Below are 25,903 nucleotides of genomic sequence, written 5' to 3'. Positions count from 1 at the left end.
GCTCCGCCAACGGTGCGCACCTCACCCCCGCCAGGGTCCCTTTTTATATCTTGGTAATTCCGGGATTACGCAGCACATCCTGGTATATTCTGCGACTGCGCGCACTGTTGCTAGGGGGTCGTCTCTGTCCCTCTGGTGGTCATGAAGATGAAGGCCATAGTCTTCCTCAGCGTTGTGGTTCAACTTCTTTTTTTATTTGGTCATGTTGGCCCAGCATGAGACAGGAATGCAGGATGTTGATACACTAGTTTAGCAACTTATCAGGAGATGGTTACATGAACTTTGCAGCAGTGTCTTTGAACAAAAGAGGCAACTGAGATGCAGAAGGAGAGAAGGGGAGGGGGTTCTCTTTTTTGTTACATTAAGCAAAAGAATTTTCCTAGTGTCTAGCCAAGTATTATACATCTTACTTCAGCAGAAAGCTTTTGCAACTCCTGCTCCTCAAACGGAACTCCTTGTTTTATAATACAAAAGACAATGAACAAACATTTATTGTGTATTACAAGTATGTTGATCCAACTCTTAATTCCTCCATTTTCAAGAGAGTATGCTGTGATAAAAATTGTGAAAATATTGCTGAGTTTAAGGTATATTGTATCCACTGCCTTACCACCTTCTACAATAAAAAGCAATCAGACTGGAAAAGCATAATCTCAACTCACTAATACATGCAAACTGTTCCTGATAGTCTTCTTGTCTATAACATGTCTGGAGAGGAATCCAATAGGTTTCTTTCCCTTTTACAATCTCCTTGCTCCCAGTTTTTCTGTCTGGACACTCAGCAGTGGTATCACCTAGAAGCAACAACTGCAGGGCTGCAGGCCTGTGGTATAAAATTTGAAATGTTCATAGAACCACAGAATGGTTTGGATTGGAAGGGACCTTAAAGACCATCCAACTCCAACCCCCCTGCCATAGACAGGGATGCTACCCAGTAGGTCAGGTTGGCCAAGGCCCCATCCAGCCTGGCCTTGAACACCTCCAGGGATGGGGTATCCACAGCTTCTCTGGGCAACCTGGTCCAGTGCCTCACTACTCTTACAGGGAATAATTTTTTTCCTAATGTCCAATCTAAATCTATCCTCTTTTAGTTCAAAACCATTCCTTCTTGTCCCATCATTATCCACCTGAGCAGAGTCCTTCTCCATCCTTTCTATAAGATGTATTTAATTATTGAAAGGCCACAATGAGGTCTCCCTGGAGCCTTCTCTTCTGTGGGCTGAACAGCCCCAGCTCTCTCAGCCTTTCTACGTAGAAGAGGTGCTCCAGCCCCTTGATCATCTTTGTGGCCCTCCTCTGGACCCACTCCAACAGGCCCACATCTTTCTTGGTCTGAGGGCCCCCATGTTAAACTGCTGTGTTTCAGAGACTAATATATATGTATTTCTATTGCAAATCCATATACTGAGATTTTGGAAAAGTTGATAATTTGATAAATGTGAGATTTTTTAATTTTTTTATTTTTTGAAGTGGGAGCAATTTTTAAAATGTGGCATTTTTCATAACAGTAACATAGAATCATCTAAATTGTCAAGTTCTATATATCACTGCACAAAGATAAATGGTGACACTGTACTAGGGAAAAACTGCTCAGTTCCTATAGCTTAAATTAAAAAGGAACAAAGCAGTTTACTGATTTATTAACGACATGTTATTAACTAATATCCGCTACTGCACATGCTGTTGAGCAATTTCTCCTGAGGACCCTCTCTCAGTGTCACCCCGCTCGCCAAAACACAACTATTCACAGGGGGACTGCTGTGTGCCACATGGATAGGGCGTGCAGCGCTGCAGAGAGAATTCTGGCAGTGGCAGACCTGTGCTGCCCTTCTTTTCTTAAAATCAGTCCTCAGTCTTGATATTTGTATTTAAGCCTTTACCCCCATCTTCTCATGTATGTATGTATGTATTTAGGTTTTATTTATTTATTATTAGTTAATCCACAGGCAATTTTATTTGCTAATCACAGGTTTCTGCAGGCTCATAAGCTGGATGAAGCTGCAGATAATTGCTGTACTGAAAACTGACAGATACTGTAATGAATATGTCATGGTCTAGCCGGCAGCTGGCATTCTGGAAATATTAGACAGCAACATTGAGTAACAAATAGAATCATTTGTTCAAAATCTAGTGGTTATTGACAGTCTACACCTCTAAATACTAATAGATATTAGTTTAATATTTTCTTTGTATAAATTATAGGAATTGTGTTCAGAATAAAAATAAATTAGAGGACACTACCATTAGGTAATTAATGTGCTGTTGATATTTCAAAACTTTGTCACTACTGCTCAATGAATTAATTATCTCTACAATGCCGGAACATTCAAGCTCTGTTGCTAAAAGTTGCACTTTCAGTTATAGAACTTAGATTTCATTGCTTCTGCTATCTGCCCCATGCTTGTGATGTACATTTTTAACATGATTTAAATTTTTGATTATATAAACAACCTAATTGATAGGTAGTTCTACACCTAAAAAATGTTAGTGGGAAAAACTGGATGAAAGGGGGCTAAATGGTTGCTTTTGCTCATGAAATTATGGTAAGAAGTCTGACTGGAGAATAAAATGAATAAATAAATAAATAAAAATTTGCAGGCTTCAAGGGAGCTGTGAATACAAATTATTACCCCCTTATTAAGCATACACATTACAGCTCTAATGTTTGCACGTCTGTATAAAACATGCAAAATTTGCTTTAATGTATTTTTGTTGTATGTATCTTTAAGAATATGTTGTATCTATAAGAATATGTGGTATCTATTTTTCTATGAAAAACAAAAAACAAAACAAACAAAAAAAAAAAAAAGAGAGAGAGATAGAGAAAGAGTGTACCAGTGTACCAGTAAGATTATTTTAACAATTCATACTGAATTCAACAGAATTAGGAATTTTTCTTATATTCTTTAAAAATAAAAAAATAAAAAAGATCCTAAAGCAGTTCTAAAGTCATTAATTTATTTCCCAATAACCTGAGAATCTTTCAACCAGAAATTCTACATACATGTGCAGATACCTATACACAGACAACTAGTGAATTTTTAAATTTCCTTCCATGATTTTCTGTCCAACATGTGCCTGACTTTGCAGAGAACATGGTTTCTTCCCCACAGAGATTTTTCTCTCTTAAATAATCTTCTTGTAACACCAAACAAAATAAGAAATTGAAATGTCCTATCTGAAAACTGGGCAGTTACATATATTAAATTTTATAGCATATACACTATAAGCTTCTGAAGGATTTGTTCAGAGTCCTTTAGCACTTCAATTATAAATATATACAGAGATATTTGAGATAATAACAATACAATAGTGTATCTCATATTGATAGAATTTGTATAAGAACTAATATAGAAAAAAAAAAAAAGAAAACTTTTGCTAAATTAGCATGAAATCATTTTTATCTAGTATGAAATAAAACAAGTATCTTTGTTATGAGGGTCCCAAATCAATTAGAAAACATTACACTAAGCTTTATGCATCCTGGAAATACTTTGTTTTAATAGGAACTGGAGACTTAAAAGAGGAAAGAGGAGTTAAATTATAAAAGTACTCTCATTTAGTTTCCTATAAATGAGTGGTGAAAAAGAGTAACAAATATTATTAGATCTGATATGATTGGTCTTAGGCATTTAGAGTAGCAAGTCTGAGTCTCAGATTTTTCTGAAGGACAAACCCTCAGCATCTGTTCTCACTGTCCATCAAGGGGGAGGAACGACAATTTGCACCAGCTGCTGAATTGCCCTATGAGTCCAGCTGGAGAGCTGGAGAAAAGACACTGTAAAAGCAGAGGGCTGCCAGAGCACTGCAATGCAGAATGCTTCAGAGAAAATCAATCACAAACCCACTTGATAGATGGCTCAGATTTGAAGGAGAGGCAGAGCTTAACCACATGCTCCACTTTTGCTGACTTACTCACAATATATATACTGAACATTCTTGAGATTTTATTAAATTTTTAAAAGCCAGACAGTATTGTTAAAATAACTATAAAAAGGACACGTTTTTAAGTTCCATTAGCCTGTAAGAGGGAACAAGAATCATGATTCAGAGACCAAGGCTTTAAAATTGAAAATGGATAACACTAACACTTACAGATAAGCACTGTATCCATGTAGATGTAGTTTGATTTGATGCAGTTTAATGACATAATGGATATCACATAATAAAATAATAATAATTAAAAAAAAATGTAGGACCAACACATATTATATTGAGGTTTTAAAAATTTTATTAGCTATTAGCTGAGGAAAAAGAAAAAAAAAAAAAAAAGGCCCTACAACTTAAAATAAAAATAATTGTTCATTCTTTGTCATTGTTTCATTTATACATTTCTTATATTGTCTCATGTCATGTATAAAATTTCTGCATTACATAAAGAGTCCATGAAAGTATATTTCTATACATATGACAAGTCATGATGATAATAACAGTAATAGAATATGTCAACGTTATCAAGCAATTTTAAAAAATTGAACAAGGGGACAGGAGAAATGGAGGGAAAGAAGAAGGAAAAGAAAGGAGGGAGGGAGAGAGGATTCCAAAGAAATGATCAATATAATTGACATGATTAAACAGAAAATGTTTGTTGTAAAGTATATTTGCTGATGAAATATATATATATTCAGAAATACCTGACCAGCTGCAGCTGTAATTAAGTATATCAAATAAAAGTAATTATATTAATTTCTTCCATGATTACACACATCATTTATGTCATATGAATGCAGATAAGCACAACTTAGATGGGATTCATCTTACCCTACTTCACACTCCATAGCGTGGAGATCTACATCTAATTCTACAAGCTGCAGAGACAGCAAAATTCATCAGATGAGCGTCAGATGAATGTACTAGAATATGATTGCTCCTTAACAGTGTCTATTCTGTCCTTTGGCAAGCAAGGATACTGCCAAATACTAGATAGCTGTATATGTAGGGATAAATAAATCTTCCTTGTCATAGTTCTGTCTCTTCTTTCTATGGAAAGAGAAATCAAATACTTGATATCACCTTCTGGTCTGGAAATTTTTGATTAGTCATTAATTAGCTTTTCACATTTAAGTGAAACTTATAAAAAAAAGAAAAATAAGCACATATGTTGGTAGTGTACCAATGATGCCAAAAGTGCTAAATAATTAACCTTAAGTTAGAGTGGGGCTTTTCTAAAAGTTAATGAGGTGGCTGTTAGATTAATTAGGGATCAAGCAAGAACTTGCAGCTTGGATTACATAAACACACAACATAACAAATGGCACACCACATGGTCTTTTAATGCACTATTAAATTGCAACTGTCCCTGGTAAAAGAAATATATACAAAGACTCTCAGGAAAACTTCATGTAATACATCATCTTCTTACTCATAAGAGTTAACTGTCAGCAGATGTATGTTCTAAGAAGTAATTCACATTACCTAAGTTTTACAGTTGTCACTGAAACTACACTACTCTTAAGCATTTTCTAGAATTCATTTAATTAGATTTCATGAAATAAATATACACAATCATTAAATTCAGTACTTATGTTCTTTGTGATTATTTTACAGCAATTTAAAGAATGAAGCTATTAAAAATGCCATACATAATGAATGTTCATTTTAGAAAATGAACACTGTAGGAATTAGGAGAACGGTATTGACATATTTATCATGGTAGAAAAAAAAAACAAAACAAAACAAAACAAAAACAACAAGCAAACAAAAACAAACAAACAAACAAACAAAAAAAACAGATGACCTCCTAGATTCCATGGCTATCCTCGCTGTATTTCTTGGTCCATCAGTGAATAAGTGTAATTGGGCAGCACAGTCATTCAAAGTCTTGATGTTTATTTTCCATTAACAAAAAATGTAATAATAATATGCTTATGCATCCTCCAAGCTACCTAAGAAATACAAGGCAATCACTGTATCTTCACCTTATCTAATATAGAATCATAGAATCATAGAATATCCCGAGTTGGAAGGGACCCATAAGGATCATCAAGTCCAACTCCTGGCATCTCACAGGTCTACCCAAAACTTTAGGCCATGTGACTAAGTGCACAGTCCAATGGCTTCTTAAATTCAGGCAGGCTTGGTGCAGTGACTACCTTCACCGGGGAGCTTGTTCCAATGTGCAACCGGTGAAGAATCTTTTCCTGATGTCCAGCCTAAACTTCCCTTGCCTCATCTTAATACAATTTCCGTGGGTCCTATCACTGGTATTTACAGAGAATAGTGACTCTCCACTTACCCTCACGAGGAAGTTGTAGACCGCGATGAGGTTCCCCCTCAGGCTCCTCTTTTCCAGACTGAACAGGCCCAGTGGCCTCAGCCGCTCCTCGTATGTCTTCCCCTCTAGCCCCTTCACCATCTTCAGCGCCCTCCTCTGGACACTCTCCAACAGTTTTACATCCCTTTTGTACTGTGGTGCCCAGAACTGCACACAGTACTCAAGGTGAGGCCACACCAGCACAGAGTAGAGTGGGACAATCACTTCCCTCAACCAACTAGCAATGCCATGCTCGATGCACCCCAGGATACGGTTGGCCCTCTTGGCTGCCAGGGCATACTGCTGGCTCATATTCAACTTGCTGTCAACCACAACCCCCAGATCCCTCTCTGCAGGGCTGCTCTCCAGCATCTTGTCACCCAGTCTGTATGTAAAGCCAGGGTTGCTCCTTCCCAGGTGCAGGACCCGGCACTTGCTTTTGTAAATCTTCATGTGGTTGGTGATTGTCCAGCTCTCCAATCTGTCCAGGTCTCTTTGCAAGGCCTTTCCACCCTCAGCAGAGTCCACAACTCCTCCAAGTTTGGTGTCATTGGCAAATTTGCTCAGAACACCTTCTAGTCCTAAATCCAAATCATTTATAAAAACATTGAAGAGGACTGGCCCTCAAATAGAGTCTTGAGGGACCCCACTAGTGACCATCCACCAGCCAGATATGGCCCCATTTACCACAACCCTTTGAGCCCTGCCCGTCAGCCAATTGCTCAACCATCGTATGATGTTTTTGTTAAGTTGTATGCAGGACATTTTGTCCAGTAGGTTCCTACAGGAAACCATGTCAAAAGCCTTGCTGAAGTCCAAAAAGATCGCATCAGCTGGTTTCCCTTGATCGACTAGATGGGTGATCTTATCATAAAAGAAAATCGAATTTGTCAAGCAGGACCTACCTCTCATGAACTGGGATCAGTTGGCTGGGATCAATGACAACATTGTCCCCCAGGTGTGCTTCAATAACTTCAAGGATAGTGTTCTCCATAATTTTACCAGGCACTGACGTGAGACTGACAGGCCTGTAATTGCTAGGGTCTTCTTTCTTACCCTTCTTGAAAATTGGCACAATTTTTGCCAGCTTCCAGTCTACTGGGACCTCTCCAGATTCCCAAGATCATTGAAAAATACTTGAGAGAGGTCCCACAATGATATCAGCCAGCTCTTTAAGCACCCTGGAATGAATCCCATCTGGACCCATGCACTTGTATGGATCCAAGTGGAGCAGCAAATCCCACATATGTTCAGGGTCAGTTGGGAGTTTGTCATTCCCACCGTCATGGTCCTCCCACTCAGGGTACCCTGAGTCCCGAAGCCCACCATCAGTGCTGAAGACAAAGGCGAAGAAGGCATTAAATGTCTCTGTTTTGCCTATGTCATTGCCTGTGAGGAAATCTTCCCCATCAAGTAGCGGACCTATGTTGTCTTTGGTCCTCCTTTTTCTATCCACATATCTAAAAAAACCTTTTTTATTGTCTCCCACAGACCTGGCCAGCTTCAACTCTAGTTGGGTTTTGGCCACACGAATTCCCTCCCTATAAACACAAACTGCATCCTTGTATTCCTTCCTCATTGCCTGACCCTCCTTCCAGAAGCTGTACACTTTCTTTTTCCATTTAAGCTCCAGTAGAATATCCCTGGTCAGCCAGGCTGGCCTTCTGCCCCGCCTGCTTGACTTCCAATATTTTGGAATTGCCTGATCTTGTGCTTTTAGGAGGCAGTGCTTAAAGACTGACCAGCACTGATGGACGCCAATGCTTTCAAAAGCAGTTTCCCAGGGGACCTTGCTGACTAGTTCCCTGAGCAGCCTGAAGTCTGCTTTCCCCATATCCAGGACTGAAGTTTTGGTGGCAGTTTTCCTTCTGTCGCCATAAATTCTAAACTCAACCACTTCATGGTCACTATGACTGAGATGGCTGTCAATTGCCATGTCTCCCACAAGGCCCTCTCTCTTCTCCAGCAATAGATCTAGGAGGACACCTTTCCTAGTTGGCTCCCTTAGCACCTGCACCAAGAAGCGATCCTCTAGGTGCTTTACGAACCTCCTGGACTAGCTCATGTCAGCTGTGTGCTGATCCCAGTTGACGTTATTTTTAGAGAAGGTTTGCTAGGACCTTTTGAAGAATAAAGGACACAAAATGAACATGGCTTGTTTTGTGTGGCAAAACTAAGTATGAGTGGGAGTATAATTGTTGCCTATAAATAAATCAGTGGTAAACCTAAGGGAAGAAAAAAGAGTTATTTAGCTAACAGACAGTGTTGGCAGAAGAATAGATGGGTACAGAATAGCCATGAGTAATCAATGTAGGCTTGACTGAAAAAAATATGCTAGTGAGCCAAGGAATGAATGTTGGAGAAGCTGTTTAGCAGGAGTTCTAGAGGGAAAACACACCAAGGAAGAAAAACAGTCCTTCAAAACAAACAAACAAACAAACCAAACCAAACCAAAACCAAAACCAAAACAAAAACTACTCTTAAGAAGAAAAAGTGTAGTTTAACTCCATTAAGTTTAATGTTCCACTGCTTTATTCTGATTTGATTTCTGAAACAAAGCTGGAAAAAGTAGAGTGGAATGGAAGAATGACTGGACAATACCTATGATTTTATAAATACAACTAGTAGTACAACCAGAGTAAAAATCAGTTGAAGAGATTTTTCTAAATATGTTGCATGACAGAAAACAAAGAACACAGAAAACACAGAACATAAAAACTGGTCTACAGGTATATCTATATTTTGGGCCAATAATATTCAGAGTTGTTCATAAGGTGATCAAGAAAGCACCTCTTGCTTTCCTTCTGCACTGACCTTGGTGTCTGCAGGGCTGGTTCTCAATCCTTGCTCTACCAGCTGCTGTTGAGCAGCAGTTTCCATTCCTTTTCTTAAGTCTGCTCTCACAGAAGCACAAACAACATCTCTTATTGGCTCATCTCTGGGCAGCAGTGGGTCCCTTTAAAAATATCTTGAACTGGCCCTTATCTAACACGGGCGGCTTCTGGATTCTGTAGTCATCCCTGTAGCAACCTGCTACCAAATCCTTGCCACATAAACCCAGTACACATGTGTAAAATCTTACTCAGGATTTGAAAACAAAGAGTAAATAAGAAAAATAGGCTATATTGGTATATATGGTTATTTTTTGTCTTCAAATATTGCCTTGTTTTATACTATAAATTCTAAGATTATATGTTATAATAATATTATAAATTTATGCTAATACACAATACATTGTATATCAAACCCCACTGGTAATAACTTCACTTGTTACTTGCATATCACAATAAGACAATTGGAAAGGGTATGTGGAACTGAACTTAAACATTTGTTTAAAGTTGAGAATTGTCTGTCTTCTTAAAAAGTTGTACTTCTGCTGCAGCTGTTGGTGACAGTTTCTCTACATCCTTGTTTGGACCAGTATCTATTGTACATGTGAGATATTTATGGTTACATCATATGTTAGGAAACTTTCACATGTATTTTTTATTGTATTTCCTTTTAAATTTTTATTTTATTTGTATTTCTCTCCCATCATTTTGTCTTTATTTTGTTGGCTGCTAATAATTTTGAACCATATAAGCCACTGATACAGATACTACCTTATCACTGCATTTTAGTTCTATGTTGCTGGTTCATCCAACGCATACTCAAAATGAAGATGTGCTGTATTCACACTCCAGCTCCAAACAGGTGTTCATATTCCTACCACTGTAGGAAGTATTTAGTGACACCTTCCTTACCAATCTCAAGGGACAGACAAGGGACTGAATAGAAATAGCTTCATTCACTCTGAGCCTTCTGAGCCAGAACTGCACCGTGCCAGTAGAACACCATGAGACAGATTGCAGAGGTTGTCAGTGTTCATGGTGATAGAAGACCTTGCTATAACAATAGCTAATCTGATTCTGTCCTTGTGAGTCTGTGTTTTTGCACAATATCTCCTACTGCATTTTCTCCTTCTCCATGTATTATTTTCATTCCTTTCAGATATATTTTCCCTTTAATGGTAGGAATAAACTATGTTTTAAGAATTGATTTTATTAACAGAAAAGAGATCCTTCTTTAACAACTTTTCATTTAATATCCTTGGAAGGAATATACTGTTGCTAGAAATGTTTGTTACTAAAATTCTGATAAGTGTTTAAAGCTATCAAACAGGGCTTTAGGCTGAGGAAGTGTACTAAAAAATTGTATAAATGCAGTGAAGGGTCATGAGATTTGCTCCTTTTAATTTGTGTGCATTTATTTTTAAAGAGACTATGAGAGAAATGTTATTTGCTTAATCATTCGATCATTACTGCTCATGAACAAAATGTCACTTTTAATTAATTTTTTGATTGATCACTCAATAAAGAATTTGTCTTTAGACAGTGGTTATTCTGCCATCTAAGTATGATTGAAGATTTTTTATTATTATTTCTACATATGATATAGCAAGAAAACACTACATTGAAAAGTATAAGCTGCTTGTAATTCTGATTTTATAAGAAAATTCTGATTTTATAAGAAAATAATAAAAAAGTGAAACAGACAACTGCATATGCAGTTGTATGCCTACGGCCATACCACCCTGGCAACGCCCGATCTTGTCTGATCTCGGAAGCTAAGCAGGGTCGGGCCCTGTTAGTACTTGGATGGGAGACCTCCTGGGAATACTGGGTGCTGTTGTTTTCTTTTCGCCCTGTACTCGGCTCTGGTGAGGCCGCACCTCGAGTACTGTGTTCAGTTTTGGGCCCCTCGCTACAAGAAGGACATTGAGGTGCTCGAGCAAGTCCAGAGGAGAGCGACGAAGCTGGTGAGGGGCCTGGAGAACAAGTCCTACGAGGAGCGGCTGAGGGAGCTGGGCTTTTTCAGCCTGGAGAAAAGGAGGCTCAGGGGTGACCTTATTGCTTTTTACAGATACCTTAAAGGAGGCTGTAGAGAGGTGGGGGTTGGTCTGTTCTCCCACGTGCCTGGTGACAGGACGAGGGGGAATGGGCTAAAGTTGTGCCAGGGGAGTTTTAGGTTAGATGTTAGGAAGAACTTCTTTATCGAAAGGGTTGTTAGACATTGGAACGGGCTGCCCAGGGAAGTAGTGGAGTCACCGTCCCTGGAAGTCTTTAAAAGACGTTTAGATGTAGAGCTTAGAGATATGGTTTAGTGGGGACTGTTAGCGTTAGGTCAGAGGTTGGACTTGATGATCTTGAGGTCTCTTCCAACCTAGAAATTCTGTGATTCTGTGATTCTGTGATATGCAAAACTATGCAGAAATATACAATCTTACTTCTTACTTGGAGTATTTGTGCAGCATTTTTTCTATGGAATTAATTCTACAAATAACTGAAGTATCACTCTGCAGTTTGGACAGTTAGTTGCAACTCTTTGCTACAGATTCACAGTCTTTCTGGAAAAAGAACATTCTAATAAGCAAAATTATTACTTTTCTAAGTCAAATTTCAATCCTGCAATTTCTGTTATTAGGCTGATGTAGTTATATATAGTTTTGGCCCAGCAGAAGTTATTGTATTTCACTGGACTTCAGTGAACTGAATAAAGCATTACCAATAGGGAAAAATTACTTTTGTCCTAAATAGCATACTGATATTTGTGAACATTATGTTCCAAAAGTATATTCTGTGAAATACATTGTTTTAATAGAAGATAATGCATTCAAGGGAGTACCGTAGCATGTCAAGAAGCACGCTGTCAAAAATTCTGCGTACCTAAATCATGAAGATGGAGATACAGGTTTTTCTTTCTAAGATTAAAACAAAACAAAACAAAACAAAACAAAAAAAGCACTATATTTATTCATCCATAAACATTCAACATATATCTTATAATGTTTTGATTTCTTTCTTATATTTTAGAAAATAGATATATATAATATAGAAATGAAAATATAGAAATAAAAATATATTTATTATTTAGAAATATTTTACAAAATGTTGATTAATTTTATAATTTAATTTAATGTGTAATACTGTTTAGGGGCACTAATGCAATTTATATGATGCTAGGTTCGTCTCAGAATGTCTTGTGTTGCAAAGGACATTAAAGATCATGTAGTTCCCTTGCCATGGACAGGGATGTTACCCACTAGATCAGGTTGCCCAGGGCCTCTTCCAACCTGGCCTTGAACGCCTCCGGGGATGTTGCAGTGCCTCACCACCTTGAGAGAAGAATTTCCTCCTAATTCTAATCCTTATCCACCCTCTTTTTTTTTTTTTTTTTTAATAAAAATAAAAATAAAAATTCCCCCTGGTTCTATCATCTGGTTCTATCATTATCTGACTGAATAAAAAGTTGTTTTCCATCCTTTTCATAAGCCCCCTTTAAGTACTGAAAATCTGCAATAAGGTCCCCCCGAGCCTTCTCTTCTCTAGGTTGAACATCCCCATCTCTCTCAGTCTTTTTTCATATGAGAGAGAAGTGCTTCAGCCCTCAGATTGTGGCCCTTCTCTGGACCTGCTCTAATAGGTCCACACTTTTCTTGTGCTGTGGGCCCCAGACCTGGATTCAGCATTCAACTGAGGCCTCACAAGGGCAGAGTAGAGGCAGACAATGACTTCCCTTGACCTGCTGACCCCTGAGGGTTGACCACTTGTCACCAGCCACCACCTGTACATGGAGCCATTGATTTTCCTTGTCTTTTATTCTAATACTTACTGTTATAAAATCACCCAAGAATTCTGCGATTTCTTCATCTGAATATTGTATTGTATTGTAGGGTTATAATTCTGCTAGTTCTCCTCCTGATTTCTTGACTTTCTCATCCCTGGCTACAGAATGGCCCATTTTGAATACAAAGAGAAGAGAGTTTTCCTGCTTATTCCATAGCAGACAAATAGTTAATAGCCACAACTGATGTCAAGATACAATGTTCCTAAGTACATGTAAGTGCAAAATCAAAGACTTAAATTTATTGAGTAAATATCACCATTGATGAGTGAATATTTTTCAAACTTTTACAATTTAGAGATACATAAACCATTCTCATGGAACTGCATACTCCAGCACTATGAATTTTAGCTGCTGACAATAACCTTACTTTTCTTAGTTATTCCTTCTTACACTATGTAGGAAAAATCACACTCCTTCAGCAGTTTCGGGGCCATAAACTATAATCACTGGACTAAATTATTGTGCGCTGTCAGTCAAGATTGCTTTACAGGAGTGATCTTCCTAAACCCATCTTCAAGGAGGAAGTGCAAACTCTTGATCCAATGAGAACAGACCTTAAATCCAGTAGCTTCAATAAATATTCCCATACTTCAAGTTTTCTGCAGCTAATTGGTCAACACCACTTTGTCTGCTTTAGGGCAGAAAATTATTTGCATTCTGAAAACTTTCTGGAGTCTTTCTCAGAGGCATCAAATTATTTCTTGGAGGCTACAGGAGACCTATGGATGGTTTTTTTCTGTCTTATTTCCCTACTGTTGAAGACGTCTCATTGCCTAAGGGGAATGCATATGATAGGCACTATTCAAAGAATGAGACAGATTTACTGAAGAAGACTTGTATTTAATATTGACAGGACAGAAGCAGACCAGCAACATGGCTGCCAGAGATACAAGATGCAAAGTTTGGTAACTATGTCTGAACTTTTTCTTCTCCAGGCTGAACAGTCCCAGATCTCTCAGCCTCTCTGCAAAGGAAAGGTGCTTCAGTCCCTTGGTCATCTTGGTGATGATCCTACATCGGACTCTTTCCAGTAAGTCCATGTCTTTCTTGTACTGAGGTCCCACAAATGGAAACAGTACTCTAGGTGTGGCTTCACCAATGCTGAGTGGAATGATCACCTCTCTTGATTTGCTGGCAATTTGATTTGTCTAAAACAGCCATGAATACTGCTAGCATTCTTAGCAAAAAGAGCACTTTGCTGACTCATGTTCAGCTGGGTGTCCACCATGACACCTTGGTCCTTTTCTGCAGACCTGCTTTCCAGCTGGGTGACTCCCAGCATGTACTGGTGCCCAGATTTGTTCCTCCCCAGGTGCAGGACTTTGCACTTCTCCGTGAACTTCATGAGATTCTTGCCGGTCTACCTTTCCATCCTGTTGAGGTCCCTCTGGATGGCAGCCTGGTCTTCCAGTGAGCCAGGCACCCAGTTTCTTGTGATTCACAAATCTACTGGGGGTGTATTCTACCCCATTATCCAAATCATTAATGAAAATGTTAAACAGGATTACTCCCATTATTTATCCCTGGGTAACTCTGTTCATCACTGGCCTCCAACTAGATTTTGCACTGCTGATCACTACCCTCTGGGTCTGGCCACTCAGCTAGTTTTCAGTCTCTTACTGTCTGCTCATCCAGCCCATACTTCTGTACTGGGTCTGGCTGGAATGTTAACTTTCCTGGCAGCAGCCCATACAGTGCCGTACTCTGTACTTGTAGCTGGAACAGCAGTGTTATCACACCAGTGTTGTGTCTACTGCTGAGCAGCAGTGGCACAGCATCGGGCCTTTCTCTAACCCTGCTAGGGGGTGGGCAAAAAGTGAGGAGAGAAACATCACTAGGGCAGCTGACCTAAACCAATCAAAGGGATATTCCATATCATGTGGTGTCACACTGAGCAATAAAAGGTGGAAACAGGAAGAAGAGGGGAGGGGTGGGCTCTTGTTGGGAAAACGTCGGTCCTTCTCTCGAACACCGGCTGCGTGCGTTGAGGCCTTGCTTCAAGGACGTGGTCAATCATCGCTCATTTGTGGGAAGTAGAGAGTAATTTCTTTCCTCTACACTTCCATATAGCCTTCATTTATTTTGTTTGTTTGTTTTCCTCCCTTCTTTTTATTTTCCCTTTTCCCCTCCCTTTTCCCCTTTCCATTTTTATTTGCCCTTAGTTAAATTGTTTAGTTCATGATAGTCTTTATTTAATTGTTGTTATTATTTCCCTTTAATTAAATTATCCTTATCTCAACCCGTGAGTTCTTTGCTTTACTTCTCCCCCTCCTCATCTAAAAGAGGGGGAGTGAGAGAGCGGTTGTGGGGTTTAGCTGCCCTGCACGGTAAAACCACCACAGTTAGTTGTAAATACTTTAATCAGTTCTACCTTTATCTCAACCCTTGAGCCCCACGTTGTGCAACAAAAAGGACTGTGGTGGTTTTACTTGGGTGGCAGCCGAGCTACACCACAACTGCTCTCTCACTCAAAAGTAAGGCTTTTGATACTGTTTCCCACAACATTCTCCTCAAGAAACTGGCTGCTCTTGGCTTGGATTGGCGTACGCTTCATTGGGTTAAAAACTGGCTGTATAGCCGGACCCAAAGAGTTGTGGTGAATGGAGTCAAATCCAGTTGGAGACCAGTCACTAATGGTGTCCCCCAGGTCTCGGTACTGGGGCCAGTCCTCTTTAATATCTTCATCGATGATCTGAATGAGGGGATCCAGTGCACCCTCAGTAAGTTTGTGGATGACACCAAACTTAGGTGTGTGTGTTGATCTGCTCAAAGGTAGGAAGGCTCTGCAGGAAGATCTGGATAGGCTGCACCAATGGGCTGAGGTCAACTGTATGAAGTTCAACAAAGCCAAGTGCTGGGTCCTCCACCTGGGGTGCAACAACCCCAAGCAGAGCTACAGGCTGGGAGATGAGTGATTGGAAAGCTGCCTGGCGTAGAAGGACCTGGGAGTGATGGTGGATAGTTGGCTGAATATGAGCCAGCAGTGTGCTCAGGTGGCCAAGAAGGCCAACAGCATCCTGGCTTGCATAAGAAGCAGTGTGGACAGCAGGTCTAAGGAAGTGATTGTCTCCTTGTACTCAGCTCTGGTGAGGTTGCACCTTGAGTACTGTGTTCAGTTTTGGGCCCCTCACTACAAGAAGGATATTGAGGTGCTCAAGCATGTCCAGAGAAGGGCAATGAAGCTGGTGAGGGGTCTGGAGAACTGGTCTTATGAGTAACGGCTGAGGGAGCTGGGCTTGTTCAGCCTGGAGAAGAGGAGGCTTGAGGGTGACCTTATTGCTCTCTATAGGTTCATTAAAGGAGGCTGTGGCGAGGTGGGGTTGGTCTATTCACCCATGTGCCTGGTGACAGGACAAGGGGGAATGGGCTAAAGTTGCACCAGGGGAGTTTTAGGTTGGATATTAGGAAGAACTTCTTTACCGAAAGGGTTGTTAGACATTGGAACAGGCTGCCCAGGGAAGTGGTGGAGTCACCATCCCTGGAAGTCTTCAAAAGACGTTTAGATGTAGAGCTTAGGGATATGGTTTAGTGGGGACTGTTAGTGTTAGGTCAGAGGTTGGACTCAATGACCTTGAGGTCTCTTCCAACCTAGGCAATTCTGTGATTCTGTGAACCCAAGTGGCAGAAGTTTGTATGGAGTGCTCATCATCTGCCAACTCACTGGCAGTAATGACCTGTAAAGACAGAGAGAAACATACAGTGGATGGATTGTCTGGCCAGCTCTGGCAATATGAAGAAAGTCTTTCTTTCCCCCTACAGGCCTGTATCTCTGCTGTGACAGAGAAACAGTCCCAGAAGTTCCAGCAATTCAAAGAGGATATGTCCTACTCGCCAGTGGTATTAAACCAGTGTCTCAGCTATTAGGAGTAAGCATTCCTCTGCTCAAGAGAGAGGATATAGTGAGTACACACCATGTACCACCCTGTAGTTTTACCTGCGCAACCACAGGGAGGACATGAGAAAGTGCGATGGAAAATCTATCTCAACCCTAGAGGCAGGGGTATGTGAGTTGCGAGGAAAACGTAATGGAAAAAAGGAGTTGCAGGAAAACTTCTGATCCAGTTTCCAATGGGCAGTTCCCCAGACAAAGCAGAAGGGGGGGTCTTTATGTATTAGAACATCAGTACGATCTAGAGTCAAAGGCAGCCAAGTGGTATGCCACAACTAATATTGCTGATACATTTTTCTCTATCCATTGGGCTGCAGATTGCAGGCCACATTTTGCTTTCACTTGGGTGTGCAGTACACCTTAATTCAACTGCCTCAGGTTTGGAAACACAGCCCTACCATTTGCCATGGAGTGATCCAGATCACACAGGAACAGAGGGAAGCTCTTGAAAACCTGCAGTGTAGTGATGACATAATCATGTGGGGCAACACAGTAGAAAAAATATTTGAGAAAGAGATGAGAATAATCCAAATTCTTTTGAAAATGGTTTTGCCTTTAAAAAAGCAAGGTCAAGGGACCTGCACAGGAGATCCAGCTTTTAGGAATAAAATGGCAAGATGGACATTATAAGATCCCAATGGATGTTATCAACAAAATAACAGCTTTATCTCCATCAATTAACAAAAAGGAAACACAAGCATTCTTAGGTGTTGTGGATTTTTGGAGAATGTATATTCTAAATTACTGTCTGATTGTAAGCCCTCTCTATCAAGTGACCCAGAAGAGGAATAATTTCATAGGGGGTCCTTAGCAATGAAAAACCTTTGAACAAATTAAATGGGAGATATTTCATGCAGTAACCTTTGGGCCACTCCAGGCAGGAAAAAATGTAAAAAATGTGCTTTACACAACAGCTAGGGAATTGGCCCTGTCTGGAACCTCTGGCAGAAAGCACCAGAAGAGACTTAAGCTTAACCCTTACGGTTTTGGAGTTTGGGGTATAGAGTATCTGAGTCCCACTGCACTCCAACTGAAGAGTTATTGGCAGTATATGAAGGGTTTCAATCTAGTTCAGAATGGTTGGTACTGAAGCATCGCTCCTCTTGGCACCCCAACTGCTGTTGTTGGACTGGATGTTCAAAGGGAAAATCCTGTCTACTCATCATACAACTGATGTCGTGTGGAATAAGTGGGTCACACTGATCACACAATGGGCTCAACTAGGAAACCCTAGTCACTCAGGAGTCTTGGAAGTGATTGTGAACTGTCCAGAAGGGAAAGACTTCAGAATATCGCCAGAGGAGAAGGTGACATGCTGAGGAGACACCACTGTATAATAAACTACCAGAAAATGAAAAGCAATGTGTCCTGTTCACTGATGGGTCCTGTTGTATTGCGGGAAAGTATTGGAGGTGGAAGGCCGCAGTATGCAGAAACTAATGAAGGAGAAGGCGAATCAAGCCAATTTACAGAATGAAGGTTATCCAACTGGCTTTAGATATTGCTGAATGGTAATGGTGGCCAGTGCTCTACCTCTATACTTAAGAATTGTGGCAAATGCCCTGTAGGTGTGGTTACAGCACGTTACTGAAAGCAGAGCAATGGCAGTGCAGAAGAAAGTCCCTTATCTAACACGAGGCAGCTTCTGTACTCTTCTCACAAAGGCCACCCCTGCAGCCCTTCTTCTACCAAAACCTTGCTACATAAGCTCAGTACACCACTAACCATTTTGTTTCCACTACATTATTTCATCACTTCCTTACCTCTGTAAACTATGCCTTTTTCCTTGATCCTTCATCACAGCTGGGGGAGAGAGGTCAGACAGGAATGGTTGAGAGATCTAGGAATGCATTCAAATTTAAAATGTTGGAGAGAAAAAGGGATGAAACTGGGAATATCTGTGCCTCTACTTCACTGTCATCCAAACTTGTTTCTGAAGATAGCCCAATTTTTAATAATTCAGAATGTACTCAGCTATGAGCTGAGTCTACAGTCAACTGTTGCAAACACTCTTCAAACAGGAATCAAGATTTAATTCACTTCCTCTCTCTCAAAAATATGCCATAGGGGAAAATCTCAGTTGCTTTCAGACTTGTTTTAGCCCAGCCATCTGACATCAAGAGCATAAAGCTCAGTGCCTTCCAGCAGCTACTGTAATGCCACTTGTTACAAGGTTAGCTTGGGATTTGTTGACAGCACATCAAGAACAGAAATGTGCAAACATGAAATTAATCTGAATAGAAAAACTGCAATACAAATATGTATATTTTTAAAGTTTGTAAATGACACCAACCTAGAAAGTACAATTAATGCTCTTAGCTGCTTTTCAGAGACTCCTGTACAGGCAGCAGGAAAAGGTTGACAGAAAGTTTATGAAATTATGAAGCAAGGACTGATAGCCTGGGAGGAATACAAAGAAACTATCCAAGCAGCCAGAGATCAGCTGGGAAAGCTAAAGCCCTGTTAGAATTAAAATTGGCCAGGGATAAGAAGTGCAACAAGAAAGGTTTCTATAGGTACACCAGTGATAAAAGAAAGACTAAGGGAAACTGGGACTTCTCTGTGAGGAAATGGGAAACCTGGTCACCTGAGAAATGGAGAAGGCTGAGGTACTCAATGACTTTTTTGACTCTGTCTTCACCAGCAAGAGATCCAGCCACATTGCCCAAGTCCCAGAAGGCAAAGTCAGGAACTGGGAGAATGATGATATGCCCACTGTAGAAGATCAGGTTTGAGACCAGCTAAGGAATGTAAAGGTGTACAAGTCCATGGGACCTGATGAGATACATCTGTGGGTCCTGAGGGAACTGGAAAATGTAGTTGCTAAGCCACTGTCAATCATATCTGAGAAGCTCTGGCAGTCTGGTGAAGTCCTCAGTGAGTAGAAGAGGGGAAACATAACCCTCATTTTTTAAAAAAGACAAAAAGGAAGACCTGCCGATCTACAGGCCAATCAGTTTCACCTCTGTGCCTGGCAAGATCATGGAGCAGATCCTCCTGGAAACTATGTTAAAGAAGGTGGAAAATAAGAAGGTGATTGGTGACAACCAACATGTCTTCACTAAGGGCAGATCATGCCTGACAAATCTGGTGGCCTTGTGCAATGGGGTAACAACATCGGTGAATAGATGAAAAGCAACATATATCATCCCTCTGGACTTGTGCAAAACATTTGACATCGTCCTGCATGTTATCCTTGTCTTTAAATTGGAGAGACAGTGATTTGATGGATGGACCACTTGGTGGGTAGGGAATTGGCTGGATGGTTTCACTCAAAGAGTTGCAATTGATGACTAGATATCCAAGTAGAGATAAATGACAAGTGGTGTTCTCCAGGGGTCAGTATTGGGACCAGCACTGTTTCACACCTTTGTCAATGACATGGACAGTTGGACTGAGTGCACCCTCAGCAAGTTTGCCAATGACACCAAGCTGTGATGTGTGGTCAACATGCTGGAGGGAAGGCATGCCATTTAATAAGTCCATGACAGGCTTGAGAGGTGGGTCTATATGTCATGAGGTTCAACAGGGCCAAGTGCAAGGTACTGCATCTGGGCTAAGGCAATCCCAAGCACAAACACAGGCTAGATGGAGAATGATAGCAATTCTGAGGAGGAGGATCTGGGGGCGTTTGTTGATGGGAAGCTCAAAATAAGCCAGCAATGTGCATTTGCAACCCAGAAAGCCAACCATACCCTGGGCTGCATCAAATGAAGTGTGGCCAGCAGATCAAGGGAGGTGACTCTCCCTCTCCACTTTGCTTTTGTGAGATCCCAGCTAGAGTACTGCATTCAGCTCTGGGGCCCCCAGAACAAGAAAGGCATGGACCTATTAGAATAAGTCCAGAGGAGGGTCATGAAGATGATCAGATGGCTGAAACACCTCTCCTATGAAGACAAGTTGAGAGAATTGTGGTTGTTCATCCTGGAAAAGAAAAGGGTTGAGGGAGCTGCCCTATAGAAGCTTTCCAGTACCTAGAAGGGACTACAAAAAAGCAGGAGAGGGACTTTTTTTATCAGGGAGTATAGTGACAGGACAAGGGTAAATTTAGATTAGATATTTGGAAGAAATGCTTTACTCTGGTGGTGGTAAGGCACTGGAACAGGTTGCCCCACCCCTAGAAGTGTTTAAGAACAGGTTGGATGGGTTTTGAGCAAGCTGGTCTAGTGGAAGGTGTCCCTGTCCATGGCAGGGTGGGTTGAATTAGATGGTCTATAAGTCCCTTCTAAACCAAACTCTTCTATGATTCTGTGAATCTATAATTTATTTTATTTATTTATTTATTTTGATTCAGAAAGGAAAAATGCAAAAGATCTTTACCTGGGAAAGAGAAAGGCCTTGAAGCAACAGTCTGTTGATTGACTGGCTGAAAGAAAGTTCTGCAGAAAGGACCTGTGATCTCTGGGGAACAATGAGCTGACCATAAATCATTGGTGTGTCCTGCCACTGAGGAAAGCCAAAAGCACACAGAGTTCAATGAACACAAACATAGCCAAGTGGTAGAAATAAGTGATTTTTTCTCCTGCAGTCAGCACTTTGCAGATGACATGTAGAATACTGAGTCTACTTCTGCATCCCTAAAGCAAGAAAGACTCTTACAAACTGGGTGACTGCAGTGGAGGGTCACCATAATGAGGGGTGTTGTTGTTCTTGCTGTGTAAGGAAAGGCTGAGGGAACGGTGCAGCCTGGGGAAGATATGGGAGAGGAGGACCTAACCTACAGGGAGGTTACTGGGAAGGCAGAGTAAGATTCACCACAGCAGTGCATGGCAGGAGGACAAAAGATAACATATGACCTGAAGTAATTTTCAACATTAAGGTAGTTCAGCAACGGAGCTGGCTGTTCAGAGTCCAAGTTCAACCTTCTTCCTTGGGGGTTTCAAGAACCAACTGGATAAAGTCCTGAATAGCTTGATATGATTCCATGGCTGACCCTGCTGTGAATAGTTCAGACTAGAGTTCTCCTGAAGTCTCCTAACCAGAATTATTCTAAGATTCTGTGATTCTCTGGAAGTACTTTACAAGCACTAAGGCTTTAGATCACCCTTATTATTGGCCTTCATGTACATAACTTATACTTAAGACAGCCTGATGTGGTTTGTCAGTGTGAGTCAGAATAAAGAAATTCTGAATTCCTTGGAAGAACATCACTAATGTATATAAGACTGTTTCCGAACAGCTGACAATTTTATGGCTGAAGCTTTGCTTTTCATAGTAATCATTAATTTAGGTCAATAGCAACAGCAACAGCAATCTGTTCTGAATCATGATGCTAATTTGACATGGACAAGCCTTGAAATCTTGAGCTTGCAACAAAAGTGGTGCAAGTGTGCATTTCAGAATTTCAGTTCCTCCAGAGCAGCAATTAAGTTCATCTTGTACCACAGCTGCCTTCTTAAAAAAAAAAAAAAAGAAAAAAGAAATTTGTAAGACTTAGTTTCTGAGGTACCCCAACATGTTTCATAGAAACACAGAACTTCCCACATTGGAAGGGACCCACAAGGATCATTGAGTCAACTCCACACATATCAAAAATGAAAACATATTTTGAGCATTGTCCAAACGCTTCTTGAACTCCAGCAGGGTTGTTGCCATTACCTCTTCCCTGGATAACCTGTTCCAGTGCTTGACCACCCTCTCAGTGAAGAACCTCCTCCTAATATCCACTCTCCTGAGATCAGCTCTCAGTCTTCTCTTCTCTAGGCTGAGCAAACCAAGTAACTTCAGCCACTCCTCATACGTCTTCACCTCCAGACCCTTCACCATTTTTTTTTTCCCTCCTTTGGACACTCTATAGCAACTTTATGTCTTTCTCACATTGTGGTGTCCAAAACTCCACACAGTACTGAAGGTGAGGCTGCACCAACACAGAGTAGAGCAGAATAATAATTTCCCTTGAGTAGCTAGCAATGCTGTGCCTCATGTACCCCAGGGTACAGCTGGCCCTATTGGCTGCCAGGGCTCACTGTTGACTCATATTCAGCTTGCCATCAACCAGAACCTCCAGATTCATTTCTGCGAGGCTGCTCTCCAGCCTGTCATCCCTAGTCTGTATGTATACCAAGGGCTGCCCCATCCCAGGTGTAAGGGGGTGAAGGATCTCTTTTTAAACCTAATGCAAACAGGCTCAATTTTCTTAATTAATATACACAAACCAATTAGACAAAGACTATAATTTCTCTTAACAAACAAGCACACAACTGACTGAACCATGGGTTGAAACAATCTACTTAATAATTTTTATAGGACAGCAACTGATGCTATGAACTAGTTGAAATAAAACATAAGATAACATAATTCAGCACAGAAATGATATGTAATGTCAACCCTCAGAGTGCACAAGAAATCATTTATTTGAATACCATACATTGCTTTAAAAAAACAAAAACAAACAAACAAAAACAAAAAACAAAAAACAATTTTAAGACACTTATATAGTCAAAATGGTCATGTAGTCCAAACAGTTATAACACATTAGTCCAAACAGTTATAATACATTACAGTTCATCTAATCTTTCTAAAAATAATAATAATAAATAAATAAATAAATAAATAAATGAAATAAAAAAGGCCTAAAATAAATGGTATGGATTGTATGCTGTCTGCATCTGTTTCCTTCCATTGACTCCAAGAGAACTTAGGTAAGTAGATCAAATACAGATGCATAAAATTGGCAGAGATGAAATCCACCCTGATTCAGAATTAATTATACCTTGATTATCTTTCTGATTCATTATGTTAAGCCTAGTGTTTTTATAGGTAACACTTTCTTTACTAAACACATCCACACAAGAAATAATCCATACTATCCCTTTCTCTGCCAAGTTTTGTGGAGTAGCTATAATAATACTTCTAAACACTCTAACATCTAGATTTCACTCGTACCTTAGAGTAGTTGGCCAGACTCATCATGGGGAGCCTTGAAGATTTAATATATGTACTGCTTTCTTATTTATAAAATTGGAAGTGGCTGAAATAAATTGAGAGCTGTGTCATATCTCATTAAAACAGTATTTTTTGAAGAATAAGAACAAAATATGTTTCACATATCTTAGGTATATGGATGTAATTGAGAGTAGAGAAGCTACAAAGAGGGTGTTCGAAGAATATACAAGAGGGAGAGAGTCAAAGCACATCTATACTGCCTTTTGAAAGTGGTTCCTAGATACAGCCCCCTATAAGGTTTTGTTCTGAGGAATCTTATTGGTTCATTTTACTTTGGAGCTGAGGATTCAATTAAAATTGATGCATTAGCAGAGTAGGGTTTTTAAGTCTTCTGAAGAGGTGAATTATTTTGTAGTACAGATACAGCCATAATGCTGAGTAAAAGGCAGAACAGAAACAAATATTACATGCCTACTAGTTGCCATTTCTGTAGTTTTACTAAAGATGTCAAACATTTCAGTTTAAATTGAGATTAAAAGGAAGAAATAACAGTTTTAGTGATAATTTTGGTGATATGTTTTAAAAATTACAATGAGTAGTAAGAAACACATGAAATAAATAAATATTCTAACATTTTTAAACATATCCTTTTGGAGATATATTAACCATATTAACCATCTAGGGAGGCTGAGGTGATATTTTAAGTGACAGACTGTGTAGGTTTCATGTTATCTTCTTGACACATCTGCAGTGCAATCATTTGCCTGTGAACTAAACACCCAAATGCCCATTTCCATTGAACAGAGAGAAACAGACAATTTTATGTCACCTTATGACCCTTCTCTTCAGGTTAAGAAGAATCCTGTCTGAAATGCCTGCTTCTCTTTATTGATAGTAAAAGGATCCTGAGTTTGGACCTAGACAGACCCCAACTAATAACTCCAAACAAAACCTAGAATTATCTATATTTATTTTTCTGGGATTTGATTCTTTATATTCTGTCTCAGAGGATAAGATCTATTCATGCCAAGAAACAAAGAAAATCACTATTGTACTTTGCCTTAATAACAAGGAACATGTGAATCCTCCTCCTGTCTTTAGCACTGCACAAAAAATTAAAAGTTGACTCAACTGAACCTCCAAATTTCTCATTCCATCTCTTATGTCTTCATCTATTAGAAAGTTTATACAAGTAAATGTCTCCACAGTGGAGCTGCAAAAATCACTCTTTTTTTTTTTTTTTTTTTTAAATCAAATAGCAAATTAATAAACAATTATTTATACTCACCCTAGGATACATTGTCATTTAATTTCAAATGCATCTTAACAAAGACAGTAGGGCACAAGAAGATAGATACAACACAGTATTCTTTTCTATTTTGAATACTGTTTTAAAATCAATATATGTAAACAAGGGGCTCCTGAAGGTAACAAGGCAGTCAATGTTGTTTTATTAGTACTGGACTGTTTTTACAACTGAAACACACTTTAGCCAAATGTCACTCATATTATATCAGCCTTTTATTAGTTTTCCCCAAATTATTACTTTCTTCTCAGTTTAAATGGCATGGAAAATTGAAATACTCTTTTACATTTTTATATTCTCCATGAGAAATTTTAGAACTAATCTAAAATAAAGCAACCAGCAATCTATCAGTTTTGTCAGTCAGTATTGACATACTGTTCAATTCCATCTGTATGCTAATATCAAGATTCAGTTCTGCAAATGTATTCTTCAAATTAAACATAAGCCAAAAATGTAGTTATGATGTAATTTCAGTAGATAAATATGTATCATTCACAGTTTCAAGAAGAGTTCTCATATTTCAGTAAGATTTTGAATGAAGAAAAAAAAAAAAAATCTGTGCAGAAGCTGAAGGCTGCCTTTATATAGATTTTTATTTCAAGTTAAGATTTAATAATAAAGACATAGTTGCTGCATTCAATAGCTGGCTCAGGTTCAGCAGGATATTGAACAGCCACATCTTTATTTTAAAAATTAATTTATATTATATATCTGTGTCTGGAACACAAAGCTTTGTGGATTTCCTTAAAGAATAAAATAAAAAAGAAACATCTAATGTGGAAGTAGTTACAATTACTTTTTTTTTTTTTTTATGTGTTAACTAGGAAGTGACATAAAAAGGAAGATTATTTAGCCTTTCCTTCCACAAGCACTGGTTTCCTTACAGGAAGGTAAATCTCCTGCA

Source organism: Netta rufina, assembly GCF_964035555.1.
Source record: "Netta rufina genome assembly, chromosome: 1".
Lineage (NCBI taxonomy): Eukaryota > Metazoa > Chordata > Aves > Anseriformes > Anatidae > Netta > Netta rufina.
This window is presented reverse-complemented; position numbering follows the sequence as displayed.